Here is a 15,073-nt window from a genome sequence, read left to right on the forward strand (position 1 = left end):
AGGAGTGCTACTTACTGGCTTGCTTCTTCTGGCTTGCTCAGCTACCATAGTTTATACCTAACTATCTAGTTTGGCCTACCTGTCCAGGGTTGGCGCTCCTGCATCAATTAATGATCAAGAAAATGCCCCATAGAAATGCCCAAAGACCAATCAGATGGAAATGATTCCTCAATCGAGATTCCCTGTGATGATGTGTCAAGTTAACCACAAAGATTAACCATACATAGTAATATTAGTTTTTGTAAGTACACTTGATTGTGTTTACCCAATTATGAAATCAGTTAATGATACATCTCTCAGAACACATTCAGATACTTAGGCAATACATGATTATATTTTGGAAGTATTTTTTTCTAGGTATAGGATTATAAATTAAATATTTTCATGCAGCATCTTATAAATATTGTTTGATTACTATTCTAGTTTTATTTCTGATGCTATGGCAAAATACCCTGACCAAAACCACTTAAGGAAGGAAAGAATTTATTTCAGTTTACACAGGTTATAGTTCATCATTGAGGAAAGTCAGAGCAGAAACTCAAGCAGCAATGTCAAACAAAAACCATGGAAAAATGGTTTCTGGCTTGCTTGCTGACTCATTCTTAGCTAGCTTTCTTATGCAATGAGAATGCCCAGGAAATGGAGCCATCCACAGTGGGCTGTGACCTCCTATATCAATTAACATTCACAGACATGCTCACATTGATTGGTAAAATCTCTTAGTGAAGACTCCTTTGTCAGGTGACTCCAGGCTAAGTGACATGGACAGGTAAAGCTAACTAGGGCAATTACCTCTTTGTGTTTCTTACATTTAGTGAGAAACTGTCACTGTAGTTGTTACTGCTTGAAAGGTATTTCATTTTAATTTTCTTTCACTATTTCATGCCTTTTCTTTGATTTTATTTTATTTTTTGTACTTATATTGTTTGAGATGTTTGGTAAATTTATGGTTTGATACCCGTACTAGTGAATTTTTTTTCATTTATGTGACAGAATGCCTGAAAAAAGTAACTTAAGAAAGAAAAGTTTATTTGACTCATGTTCATAGGGTATTTTCTAACAAGATGTCAGCAGCATGAGGTAGTTGTCACACTGCATCTACAGTCAAAAGGCGAGAGAGAGAGGGGGTACTGGTATTCACTTTAGTTTATTATTTTTATCCAGTTTAGTACCTTGGAGCCCTTGGGATAGCGCCACAGACAGTTGTAGAGTAGGTCTTCCTACCTCAGTTAAACCAATGTAGAAACTCATAGACATGCATGGATATGTGGTTCCTAGATGATTCTGGATACCATCAAGTTGGTGATCAATATTAAAATTTACAAGTTCATTTTTGTCAATTTGACACTCAGACACATCACTTTTAAAGCTATAACCTTCTACCTTTGTTCTCATAGGTTTATGGTCATACAAAAGGCATTAAATACACCTCTATAATTTCCCATCATGCTAGTAATTTGAAAGTACAAAATCCAAGTCTCTTCTGAGACTCATGGGAATTCCCTAAGTATGAGCACTTACAAAATAAAAAAGTAAGTTACTTATTTCCAATATGCAAAGACATGAAATAAACAGTCTCTTCTAATAGAGAGGAATGGGGACCTCGTAAGGTATTGTTGAGCCAAAGTAGGACCAACACCTGGAGGGTACCCACCAAATGCTCCATGTACAACATCTGAAACTTGTGATGGAATTACCTGGGCTCCTGTAGGGTTTGGTAGCCCAGCTCATTCAATTCTGCCACTCTGCAGCAAACAGCTTCTCTCTTGGACTTGCTCTTGTTCCGTGTGTGTAGCTTCCTTTAGCAGACATCTCCCATACTGTGGGGTCTTCACTGCAACTACATTTTCCTTCACAGTTTCATAGCTGCCTCTCAGGATTTTTTTTTTTTTTTGGAATTTTGACACTAGAACACATTTTCTAACCCCAGAACATCAATGCATCATTGATGTCAGCCTCTAGGACCCCATTACTATTGAAGTTTTCACGTTTGCAAAGTCACTCAAGGTACCTCAAGGGTGCTGCTGCTATGTTCTGTTGCTAGGTCAAGGTGTAGCTTGACTCCCATGAAACCACACAGCTTTATTGGCCTCTATGTGCTTCCCAGGGTGATTATGAGGATGTGTATTCCTTGCTGGTTGATTTTTAAGCAGGGAACATCTTCAGGTCTCTCATTTCAAATGAATTTGGATTTTCACAAGATAGAACATTTGATAAGCGAGCCTTGAATTTATGGTCCCTTGTTTCTTGTCCCAATATAGAGCAGTATGTTTTCTTTTATGGTGCTGCTCTTATCAATTACAGCTGATTCCTTGTAATTATAAAATTACAAGCTACATCCTTGCCTATAACTTTAAACTTCCCCCCTTTTTCAGATAAATGAGATAGGGTTCATATCGACTTGTCTGCTGTTTTCTTCTTTTACAGCAAATCTGAATAAGAGTAGTAACCATGATACAGCTTCAATGCTCTCCTGTTCTGAAATTTCAACCGCTAAACTATTTGAGTCCTAACTTTTGAATTCAGTTTTCAAAAGTTACTTAGGACATGAACAGAATACAGCAGATTCTTTGAAAAAAAATAGGAGTAATTTCTCGTTCAGATCCTTGTATAGTCCTTTTTGCTTTCTGAAACCTTATGAGTCAGGTCTGCAGCATTCTCTGCACTCTTTTTGGCATTTTCGTCATTCAAGATCTTATCAGAAATCTCTATTTACAGCATCGTAAGTCTTTTCTAGTCAAGAATCCCAAACTCTTCTGTGTTTTTCCTTCAAATCAGTCCTTACAGACTAAGAACTACATGGTCAAGTTTATTGTAACAGCCATATTTCTTAGCGTCAAATCTTCTGGATTAGTGACTTATTGTGGTTGTTTTGGGCAACATACCCAACAGAAGGAAATTAAGGATGGAAGAGTTTATTTGGCTCATAGTTTGAGGGTTCAGTCCATCATAACAGAAGTCATGGCAGCGGGAGTCTGAGGCAAGTGTCTATATACATACAGTCAAGAAGCAGAGAAAGATGAACACTGGTGCTCAGCTCCCTTTCTCCTTCCTAGATGTTAGTTCGTGGGATTGTTCTGCTCATATTTAGGGGGTATTGTTGCACTTCAGTGAACTGTATAGAAACCCAAATATAGACATACCCAGAGTTTCATCTCCTGAGTGATGTTAGATCCTGTCAAGTTAAAAATTGATATTAACCATTACAATATCTTTTGATGATTTAAAAATTTTTTGACTCATCACTTACACTGTTGCCTCATTTCCCCTGTCTTCGACTCCTCTTGTAATCTCCACAGTATTTATGAAGCCAGAATTTTGATGTGTCAAATATAATCATAATATGTTCTTGATACAGTTTTATTTATTTATTTTGTTTTAAATCTAGGTTTTAGAAATTTTCGAAATTTCGATTGACTTAAATTCTGCCTGATGAATGTCTCATATTTTAAATTGTTTTATTCAGCTAATGAGCAATATTTCTATCAATTATGCTTCTGGTCACATTGTATGTATGTATATTTTCAAATAACCTAGTTAATTTATAGTAGCTTCTGGTATGCTAAATAATTATTGTTGAAAGCCACATCCCTATAAAGTATTACAATTATAATTTGAGGCTACAATAGAATTATATTTTCTAAAAATCCTTCATTTTTTATTACTACTCAACTATACTGATTTTCAAATATCTCTATCTTGGTTGCTCTCTGATTCTTCAAGAAGATATTACTTGTTATATCTATTCAGTGATAGAGTTCATTGGAATAAGCTACTTTTCAAGGCCTTGAGAGAATTTTTAAAATATCATTAAACAATAACTTAAATCACACCTACCCACTTTGGGTTCCTTTAAATAAATCCTTGGTTTGCAATTGTCATCTATCTTCATTGACTTTTATTGCTAGAAAATGTTTTGAATTACTACCCAGGTAAGACATTTCACAAAACTTTTCAAAGTATAATCAGGTAAATGAGTCACTTTATAAGTAGTACATTATGATGTATAAAGTATATGGCTGATCAGATTGAATAATACTGAGTAGTCATTGATTCCTGAAGTATCAAATGTGCTCCCTTTCCTTACAAAGCTTTAACATTAATTTAACTAGCCTTCAAGTATAATGTGCAATCATTTCTCCATATTTTCTTTTAAAAGCTTACTCTATAATTAAAAGGTGATTATGTGATAACCATTTTCAAAACTTGTCTTAATATTGCACGGGATTACAACTATATTTTTGTGTGTTATAATTAGTGTTCTATTTAAAAAATTATTTTATTATTTTTATTTATGTTTGTGTATGAAAGAGAATGAATAGTATGTGTGTGTGTGAATGCCCATGGAAGTCAGGAAAGGGGATTGGGTCCTCTGGAGATGGAGTTCTAGGCAGTTGTGAGCTACTGACTTGGTGTTGGAAACCAAACTTGGGTCCTCAGGAAGAACAGAATGGCTCCTTAATGGTTGAACCATCTCCATTGCCACAACACTTTAAATTTAAAAAGAAAGAGAGATTTATTTTTACCTTATTTGTGAGGTTATTTGCCTGCATGTATACCTGTGTAGCTCAACCATGTTTAATGCCTAAGGAGAACAGAAGTAGGTGTCAGGGCTATCTGAACCTGATTGACAGTTGTGAGCTGCCATTTTGGTGCTAGGAACCAAACTCAGGTACTCTGGAAGAGCAACTGGTGCCATCTCCCCAGTCCAGTCCCATAACTTTATTCTGAAAGTGTTACTCCTTGCATTTGATTGTTGTAGTTTTGATTGCTTTAATATTTGGCTTTCAGTTTGTGTATTTTGAGAGGTAGTGTGTGTGTGTGTGTGTGTGTGTGTGTGTGTGTGTGTGTGTGTGTGTGTGTACACTCCTTCCTATGTGTGGATGCCAAAGGCCATCTACAGATATCTTCATCGACCCTTTCCCACCGTATTTTTTGACAAAAACAGGGTCTCTCACTGAACCTAGATCTTACCATTTTGGCTAGATTGTTTGGCATGCATGCCCCATGTATGCACCTACTACAGATGCACATTGATAAATTGGCTTTTACTTGGGTTCTAGAGATTTGAACTCAGGTCACCAAGCTTGCAAAACAAGTACTTAACCCACAAAGTTATCTCCCTACTATCTTTTGTACATTTTTGCTTATTCTTCTTTGTTCACATTTTTCACAACTTTCATCTTGTATGTATTGTGATGCTATGCAATGTTCTTTACAGATGAGTATCCTAGAAATTTTATTCACATGCACTTCTTCCTTTCATATTTTCTCAGTTTCCCCTTCTGTGTAGCTGTAAAACATACACAGCTATACTTCAAGGTTTATATGGACATTTTAAATGAATAATAATTACTCTGTATTTGTAAAGAGATATTTTTTATTTATTTGTATATATGTATTTATGTACGTATGGAGACCAGAAGAGAATGTTGGATACCTTAGGGCTGGAGTTAAAATGAGTGTGAGCTACAAACATGAGTGCTAGGAACAAAATTCCAATCCTCTGCAAGAGCACAAAGCTTATTTAAGTACTGAACCACCATTTCAGCCCAGCCCCACTTTAGAATATTTTTATTTTATTTTATTTATATTGACAAGACACAAAAATACGTATGTCACATGTTCTCTCTCTTCTGAGGCTACTAGCTCCAAATCGTCAGATATGAGTAAATATCCTGGAGTAGGTGCAGAAACCAGGAAAGTGTAAGGGAGCCATTGTCAGGGTAGGGCAGTTGGGAAGCATCAGGGAGAGGAATAGCAGGGTGCCCTGATTGTTGAAGTGGGGAAACAGGGAGCAGCTCTAATTAGGTATGGGGAGGGAGATAAGATACAGAAGAAGGAGGATGGGGTAAAATAACAGTAAGGGTGTCTGAAAAAGTCATAAGGAAGCATTAACTATCTAACAACAACAACAACAAAGGCCCCAAATCCAAAACACCCTGTAATACAAGTAGACCTGTGCATAAATATAGATATATAGTTTAAATATTTTTTTTCCATCTGTGCTGACAATGCTCCCTCGAAGAGCCAAAGACCATTCAACAAGAATCCTATTGTTAGGTATGAGAAGTCCTCTTCTGAGTTGTTAGGTTAGGGATGTCGAGATATACTTAAAACATTACAGACTGTGCTATTGACTTGACCTCCACTCCCAAGAGGTGGAAGATAAATTCCTATTGCTGAGGATACATTGTACTTTAGAAGAAAGGTTCCAGAGGCCTCTGAGCTGGTAGTGATTGGAATGCTTCCTCCGCTAGGTTTCAGAAGTAACCATGCAAGCTTCCATAGGAAGGAAGCAACCAATGGTCCCATTCAACTATAATGCTTTTGAACCACAACAATGATCTTGGCATGCATTAGTGATTGTTGATAACCAACAATTCTCTAATTGGACTTAAACCTTCCTAGTAAGAGGGAAACCATGCCTGGTATTGGCAATGTAGCTAACTAACCAGTTAGTGAAGTCACAGATCCTGGAGGAGAACTTACCACTACCAAGTTAAAACAAAACAAAACAAAAAAACAGTATAACCCCAACTACATTCTAAATGTTTGTCCTTATAGCTACAGATAAATGTAGTCCTCCCCTCTCATCAAGGAAATGTCTCTTTGCAACAGGAAGAGACCATTACAGAAAACCACAACCCATCAAAATGTAGAGTTGTAGAGCACAGTCACAATGGATGCATCCATAAACACCTCCTGTGCTAAGTTTTAGGAAAATTGTGGAAGGAATGGTGGTGGAAATATGGTAAGAGCCAGACATTGAGAGAGCTTGCTATGAGATTGTGTCTCTCAGGAATTTCAGAAGCGACACTGATAAAGTTTCACCAGCATGACTGCTTAAAAATGAACTAACAAGGAAAATAGGCATGCCAAAGAGAATGGGGAAAGACCAAAAGGCCTTAATCCTCCATGAAGAACGATAGGTAACTACAGAATGCTGAGAGTGGGAGATAATTCTTTCCCCAAAATGAGCACACCAGTTGGTTATCCAATACCAAATGGCCTGCTCTGAAAACACATATACAATTAACCATATAGAGACTGAGCAGGTTATATATAGGACAACAATTAATGAAAAAAAGATGCCATGAACTTGAAAGAGAGAAAGGAACATAGGAAAGTTTCGGGGAGGTAAATGAAGGCAAAAATGATGTAATAATAATATAACCCCCAAAATAAAAGAAAATAAAAACATGTTTTACTGCATGTGTGTATATGCACCATGTGTGTGGATGGGGCCTGTGAAGGTCAGAGAGAGCATATGCTCTATGGGGACTGGAGTTACAGATAGTTGTCAGCTGTCCTGTGGGTGCTTGAACTAGACTGTGGGGTCTCTTGCAAAAACAGCAAGTGCTATTAACCACCAAGCTATATATCCAGCATCTTAAAAATATTTTTGATTTTGTTGTAAAGTGTTTTAAATATAATTTTAAGAAACAATAGGAAAAATACTACATGCAAAGTTTCCAATTTCCTTTAACTTTATCATCTTATATGATATCAACCTCAATATTGATGATACATTAAACTTATCTTATTGGAATGTTTCCATTATCACTTGTATTTGTATTTCATTTCAGTCAGATTTATCATATGTACAGCCTTGTGTATCAGCAGATTCACACATGAAGCTATTTTGTCTTTTAGAGAACCCCTCACATTGCTAATCTATCAGATTTAACTGTCTCTAGTTCCTGGCAATTATTAGTTTTTTTCCCTATTTCTACAATTTTGTCATTTCAAAAATTTTCTATAAGTAGATGAATTTAATATGTACCTTTAGAGGATAATCCTTTGTCTCCTCCTCCACTATATTCAGCATAATTCCCTTGGGATTCATTCATGTACCAGTGGCTTGATTCTTTTAATTCTGAGTTCTAGTTTTCTGTCTGGGTAAGCTACCACTCAGTTGTTCACTTAGTAGCCTGGCTGTCTGTCCTGTTTTCAGTTATTCTGTTATTCTTCTTATCTTTTAACATGCATGTGCAGCAGTGGTTCTCAACCTTTCTAATACTGTGACACTTTAATACAGCTCTTCATTTTATGGTGACCCCCAACCATAAAATTACTGTTGTTGCTACACTGTAACTGTAAGTTTGCTACTGTTATGAATCATAATGCAAATATCTGTGCTTTCTGATGGTCATAGATGACCCCTGTGAAAGGGTCATTCATTCCCCAAGGGGGTCTGGACCCACAGTTTGAGAACTGCTGGTGTATAGGTTTTTGGGTAGATCTAATTGCCCATGAGTGCAATAACCAAGTTGTACTTTTAATTTTATAAGAAATTACCATAATTTGGGGGATGGCTCAGTAGGTAAAGCACTTGCTGACTAAGTGTGAACTTAGTTCAAATCTCTAGAACTCATGTACACGTGGGTGAAATAGCACATGACTCTAACCCAAGCATTCCTATGTGGAGATGGGAGGTGAAGACAGGAGACTTCTCTGGAGCTCATGGACCAGATGGCCTGCTGTATGAAGTGACAAATCAATGTCTCTGTTTCAAATTAGGTGGAAGGCATGTTTCAGTACTCTGGAGTGTGCACCTGTACTACAGCCTTCACTACATCACTAGAGATTTAAAAACTGCTGTTTGCTTGAGCAGTTATGATATTTTACATTCCTATTATCAGTGTAAGAGCAATCTTTGGATTTGTTTTAAAGTTTCTGACATTAACTCTGACCCAGTTTTTTAAGAAATGCTTTCATATGTATCACATTTTATTATTGGGACACCAGGTAAACCATCTATCCATCTTTGTCTTATACCTTATATTTAACATCTGATTTTTATACGGGACAACAGTCAGGTATTTTAAAATAGACTTAAGATAACAGAAAACTAATTTATTATCTTAAATATTATAATAAGATTTCATACTAACAAAGGACAATAGAAAGGATCTATCTAGGAAAAATAAATCAAAATTATGTTTCTATTCTATAATAAAGAAAGATTGTAGTGCATTTGAAAATCTAATATAAGTTAAAACAAAATATTGATTGCACAAAAAAGACTGGGAGAACCCTAGGTTATTCAAATGAAAACTAATTTCTGTGAATTATTTAACACTTAAATGGCATTGATAAATAAAATAGTTCTTCAAACTTAACTTTCTTTTCCAAATCTGGAATTAATTTGCTTATATTATATATTTATTAATGAAGCAAAAAAGCACAAAAGTATAAAATTGCCAATAGTCCTGGTGTAATTCATAAGAATTTGATTTTCATATGGTCACTACTTAGAGGTCATTATGACTGGACTGTATTGTTTTCTTAGCAACAGTCTTAGGACCATCAGTCCTAATAGAAAGAGCTTGACTTTGGTGTGTTACTGACAGATGTAGTAGGCACAGACTTAAAGCAAGATAGGGTCTCATAATGCTACTCCAGCCATGAAACTACACTATGGATTGCCTGTTTGGGGACTTCAAAGCATCAAAGTTATCAGCATTTGCTAAACATTAATCATTTTGTGTCTTTCTTGTAGTAATGAATGTGGTACCTGATGCAGCTCCTCCTAAACTTGACCATTCTGACTGAGTTTACAAAGGCCAGGATGTAAAAGTAGAAGAAATGTGTACAGGTCTTGGTCTAATATAGAAAGTCCAGGTATTAGTCAGAATTTGGCTTAGTAGTATTGAAAAAGGAATACAGAAATGAATTTATTCCAGCAGGTCCAGATTCAAATATTTAGCTATTGTACACTGGCAGGTGGGGGGTTGCACAGTGCTTATTACTTCACCACTGCAGAAAAAGAACCCATAAAGTTAAAAGAAAAGGGAAGCTGTTCTACTTGTTGTCAGTCAAGGAATTCAGCATAAAATAAGTCAACACTTTATTGTAGATCATTTCCCTCTTGGCTTCTTCTGAAGATGAAGTCCTTGAGGGATCAGCCATGTATTTCAATATCAGCAAAGCATAGGAGACCAGCTGTGCATTATAATTTACAGAATTTTATTTTTTCATGAGGAAATCTTGACTTAAATTAGGTAGATTCTGTCTTGGCTTCACTTGATTATCTAGATTTACACAAGGGTTGGAGAAGCAATTTATGCAATTCAAAGATGCCAACTTGTCAGGGAGCAAATCAAGGTGATTTTCATAAAGGCAGTTTAACATAAGCACTCTGTGCTTCTACAAAGGATAATATGCTCTTCTGCTTTGGTTTCTTCAGAAAAGTGTATGCACATGATTGTGATGAATAAGCACATGTTCCCCTTCCCATAATTAATGTAAGCATAGGTACCCACAGTGACACAAATCACTCAAATCTCAAGTTGATCTGTTCAACTTTGTCCAAATTTCTTCCTATTTTGCACATTCTAAGAAGGAAACAAATGCATATTACTATATATTTTTTACTTACTAGCTTAGATTTTTTTTTTAATTTTGTAAAAGCAATAAATATTTTGGATTTAATTTTCAGGTTTATCCCAAGTGGAAGAACGTTGATACTTATTTTTGGAATCTATGAAGGCTTCAAAAAATTTTAGGTTGAAAATTATCTATATTAAGTAGGTGAAACAATGTACAAAGCATCCAGTCCAGTTTAAGAAGCTACAACCATCAGCCAAGTCTAGTACCCAGAATATATTTTAAAATATTAACTAAATACTCAACCATTAATTATGATCATGATATTATCATTCTTTCCCCAGAATGAAAGGTTGGAAACTTACATATACCTATACCTATCCCCCACCACACACACACCTCCCACACACATGCACACATACACACACACCCTCATATATAGACCAAACACATACCACGTATTTACCCCACACCATACATATTTATACATACTAACCATATATACACTATAGATATACCACATACACATACCATATATACTGAACACAAACACACACACACACACACACACACACACACACACACACACACACACACACAAAACCCCATGCACACACCACACCCTTCCATACACCACACACACCATACACTGCAGACACCTAGAGAGTCCTTGATTTGCTCATTTTGTCTTCAATAAGAGTGGATAGAACTCTGACACAGATTGGTACCAGGTTATATAGACTCATTTAGAAACTAGTCTTGAATAATTAAGTATTGGAAATCACTTGGCACTGTACATGACAAACTCTTCCACTTTTTTTTAGCTTTTGTACTCTTTCTAGATAAGGAGCTTTTCTGAAGTAGTAGAATACAAAGATGTAAGTTGTCTTGTGTTTGTGTATGTGTGTGTGATGTGTGCTTGTGTTTACGTGAATATGTGCACACAGGCATATATATGGAGCTAGAGTAAATGTCAGGCATCTTCCTCTATTATCTTTCACTTTTTTTTTGAGGCAGGATCTTGTGTGTGTTGTTGTTGAAATTTTCATACAGTGTGTTTTGACCATATTTTTCTCTCCCCCACTTTCTCCCATATCCTTCCCACTTCCCTGCCCACTCAACTTCATGTTCTCTCTCTCTCTCTCTCTCTCTCTCTGTCTCTCTCTCAACACCAGGGAGGCTACCTGGAAAACAGGACCCCAAGAAAGACATGAGGATTGCCCAGTGACGGAGAAATGGCTGAGATCTACATGAACAACCTGGACATGAGTGGGAGTAATGAAGGGCGAGGGTCGAGGGAAAGAGAGCCTGTGGGGCCGGGCGGTGGTGGTGCATGCCTTTAATCCCAGCACTCGGGAGACAGAGCCAGGCGGATCTCTGTGAGTTCAAGGCCAGCCTGGGCTACCAAGTAAGTTCCAGGAAAGGCGCAAAGCTACACAGAGAAACCCTGTCTCGAAAAACCAAGAGAGAGAGAGAGAGAGAGAGAGAGAGAGAGAGAGAGAGAGAGAGAGAGAGAGAGAGAGCAAGCCTGTGGGAGTGGGAGATCCCAGCTGGATCAAGAACAGAGAGGGAGAACAAGGAATAGGAGACCATGGTAAATGAAGACCACATGAGAAAAGGAAGAAACAAAGTGACAGAGAGGCCCACAGAAATCCACAAAGATACCCCCACAATAGACTGCTGGCAATGGTTGAGAGACAGCCAGGACTGACCTACTCTGGTGATGGGATGGCCAATCACCCTAATAGTCGTACCAGAAACCCCATCCAAGGACTGAGGAATCTGGATACAGAGATCCACCGCTAGGCCCCAGGTGGAGCTCTGGGAGTCTAATTAGCGAGAAAGAGGAGGGTTTATATGATCGAGAATTGTTGAAACCAAGGATGGATAAAGCACAGGGACAAATAGCCAAACGAATGGAAACACATGAACTATGAACCAAAAGCTGAGGGGCCCCCAACTGGATCAGGCCCTCTGAATAGGTGAGACAGTAGATTGGCTTGATCTGTTTGGGAGGAATCTAGGCAGTGGTACCAGGTCCTGTATTCATTGCATGAGTTGGCTGTTTGAAAACTGGGTCTTATGCAGGGACGCTTGGCTCAATCTGGGAGGAGGGGACTGGACTTGCCTGGACTGAGTCTACCAGGTTGATCTCAGTCCTCAGGGGAGGCTTTGCCCTGGAGGAGGTGGGAATGGGGGATTGGCTGGGGGGAAGGGGAGGGGGGCAGGAGAGGGAAGAACATGGGAATTTGTGGCTGATATGTAGAACTGAATGGTATTGTAAAATAAAATAAAAGGAAAAAAAACAAAAAACAAAAACAAACAACAAAAAACTCAAGAAGTCTGGGTTACCTCACTCAGGATGATTTTTTTCTAGATCTATCCATTTGCCTGCAAACTGTATGATGTCATTGTTTTTCTCTGCTGAGTAGTATTCCATTGTGTATATGTGCCACAATTTATTTATCCATTCTTCAGTTGAAGGGCATCTAGGTTGTTTGAGGTAACCCAGACTCAGAAAGACAAATATGGTATGCACTCCCTCATAGGAAGATGCTAGATGTGGAACAAGGATGACTGGACTGCTACTCACATCACCAGTGAGGCTACCTGAAAAACGGGACCCCAAAAAAGACATGGGGATCACCCAATGACGGAGAAATGGATGAGATCTACATGAACAGCTTGGTCATGAGTGGGAACAGTGAAGAGCAACGGTCGAGGGAAAGAGAGTGGGAGATCCTAGCTGGATCAAGAAAAGAGAGGGAGAACAAGGAATAGGAGACCATGGTAAATGAAGACCACATGAGAAGGGGAGGAAGCAGAGAGCTAGGGAGGCCCACGGAGATCCACAAAGATACCCCCGCAAAAGACTGCTGGCAATGGTCGAGAGACGGCAGGAACTGACCAACTCTGGTGATGGGATGGCCAGACACCCTGATAGTTGTGTCATAAACCCCATCCAAGGACTGAGGAATCTGGATGCAGACATCCACAGCTGGGCCCCTGGTGGAGCACTGGGAGTCTAATTAGTGAGAAAGAAGAGGGTTTATATGAGCGAGAATTGCTGAAGCCAAGGTTGTATAAAGCACAGGGACAAATAACCAAATGAATGGAAGCACAGGATCTATGAACCAAAGGCTGAGGGGCCCCCCAACTGGATCAGGCCCCCTGAATGGGTGAGACAGTCTTTTGGCTTGATCTCTTTGGGAGGCAGCTGTGCGTTGGTGCCGGGTCCTGAGCTCGTTGCATGAGTTGGCTGTTTGAATCCTGGGACTTATGCAGGGACGCTTGACTTGGTCTGGGACGGGGGGACTGGACCTGCCTGGACTGAGTCTACCAGGTCGACCCCGGTCCTTGGGGGAGACATTGATCTGGAGGAGGTGGGAATGGGGGGTGGGCTGGGGGGAGGGGGAGGGGGGCGAGTCGGGGAGAACGGGGGAATCTGTGGCTATTATGTTGAACTGAGTGGTGTTGTAAAATAAATTAAAAAAAAAAAAAACTCCAGAAGACAAAACAAAACAACCCCCCCCCCTCCGTGCTCAAAGCACGTGGTTGATCTAACCAATGTCACTCCATTGGGGGAAAAAAAACTTATTTTTCCTTTCTCAGCAGGTATCAATTGTAAATAACTTATCTGTTGGGGTGGGCCTTTGAGCCCATTTACCCTTCTCCATGTTGTGATTTGATCTGGCTTGAACTCATGTAGGTCTTGTCATGCTGTCACAATTTCTCTATGGTCATATATGCTTCAGTCCTGTTGTGCCTGGAAGACACCATTTTCTTGCAGTCATCCAACACTCTAACTCTTGCAATCTTTCTGCCTCCTCTTCTCCATAGCTCTTTGAACCTTGAGGAGAAGGATTTGATGAAGACAGCTCCTCTAGGACTTTGTGTTCCAAAGTTTCTCACTCTCTGCACATTGCCCAGTTGTGGGTATCTGTGTTATTACCATCTACTTTAAGAAGAAGCTTCTCTTAGGAAGGTTGGGTGAGCACTGTTCTATGAGTATAGGGATATATTATTAGGAGTCATTTTATTAATACTTCCATCACATTTCAGCTACTATTGCACCAATATACCTTGCATACAGGCTACTATTACAGGTTGCATGATTTGAAGCTGGGTGATAGTTATGATTTCTTTTCTCCTCCAGTAGTTCCTTCCAACACTATGAACACTAGTCAGTAGAGGTAAAGCTTCTTGTTGGGTGTTTCCTCTTATATATAGATGTTGACTTCTAAGCTTTAAATACATGTATTTCACTTAGAATATCCACCTAGGTTATGTAGCTTGTAAGAGATCATGGGGAATGAGGGGTCCTTCCCAAGGAAGGAGAAATAGAATAGTGTTAAAAAGGGATAAAGAGAAAACTAGAATAGAAGGATTAAATGGACAGGAAATGGGGAGTGCATAAAGGAAGAAATTTGTAGACAAATAACTAATATTAAAGGCCTTTTGAAAAGCCATATGGGAATCTGCTACTATAGAATCTTCTTTAAATATATAAATATGAATTTAACTGGAGTTACCATATAGTAGGGAAGACACTGCACCAACTAGACTTTATGTGTTACCAGGTAAGCCACCCTTCCACCCCAAGTATGAGGAATGCTGTATTTTGTTGAGTCATTGGATAAAGGACTCCTATAGACCCAACAAAACATTATGACTATTGAAAATGTTAACAATTACCCCCCTCCATGTGATTCTAAGACCCTGTATCTGAAAACATCACTTC

At 38.5% G+C, this 15,073-nt stretch overlaps 1 protein-coding gene across 13 annotated transcripts in view; it reads right to left on the reverse strand.

The window, feature by feature from the left end:
* The window catches only part of Ptprd (protein tyrosine phosphatase receptor type D), a 2,233,434-nt gene that overhangs the window by 701,199 nt on the left and 1,517,162 nt on the right, over positions 1-15,073 (reverse strand). The window lies entirely within an intron of this gene.

The sequence above is a fragment of the Peromyscus maniculatus genome, chromosome 2 (genome assembly GCF_049852395.1).
Source record: "Peromyscus maniculatus bairdii isolate BWxNUB_F1_BW_parent chromosome 2, HU_Pman_BW_mat_3.1, whole genome shotgun sequence".
NCBI lineage: Eukaryota > Metazoa > Chordata > Mammalia > Rodentia > Cricetidae > Peromyscus > Peromyscus maniculatus.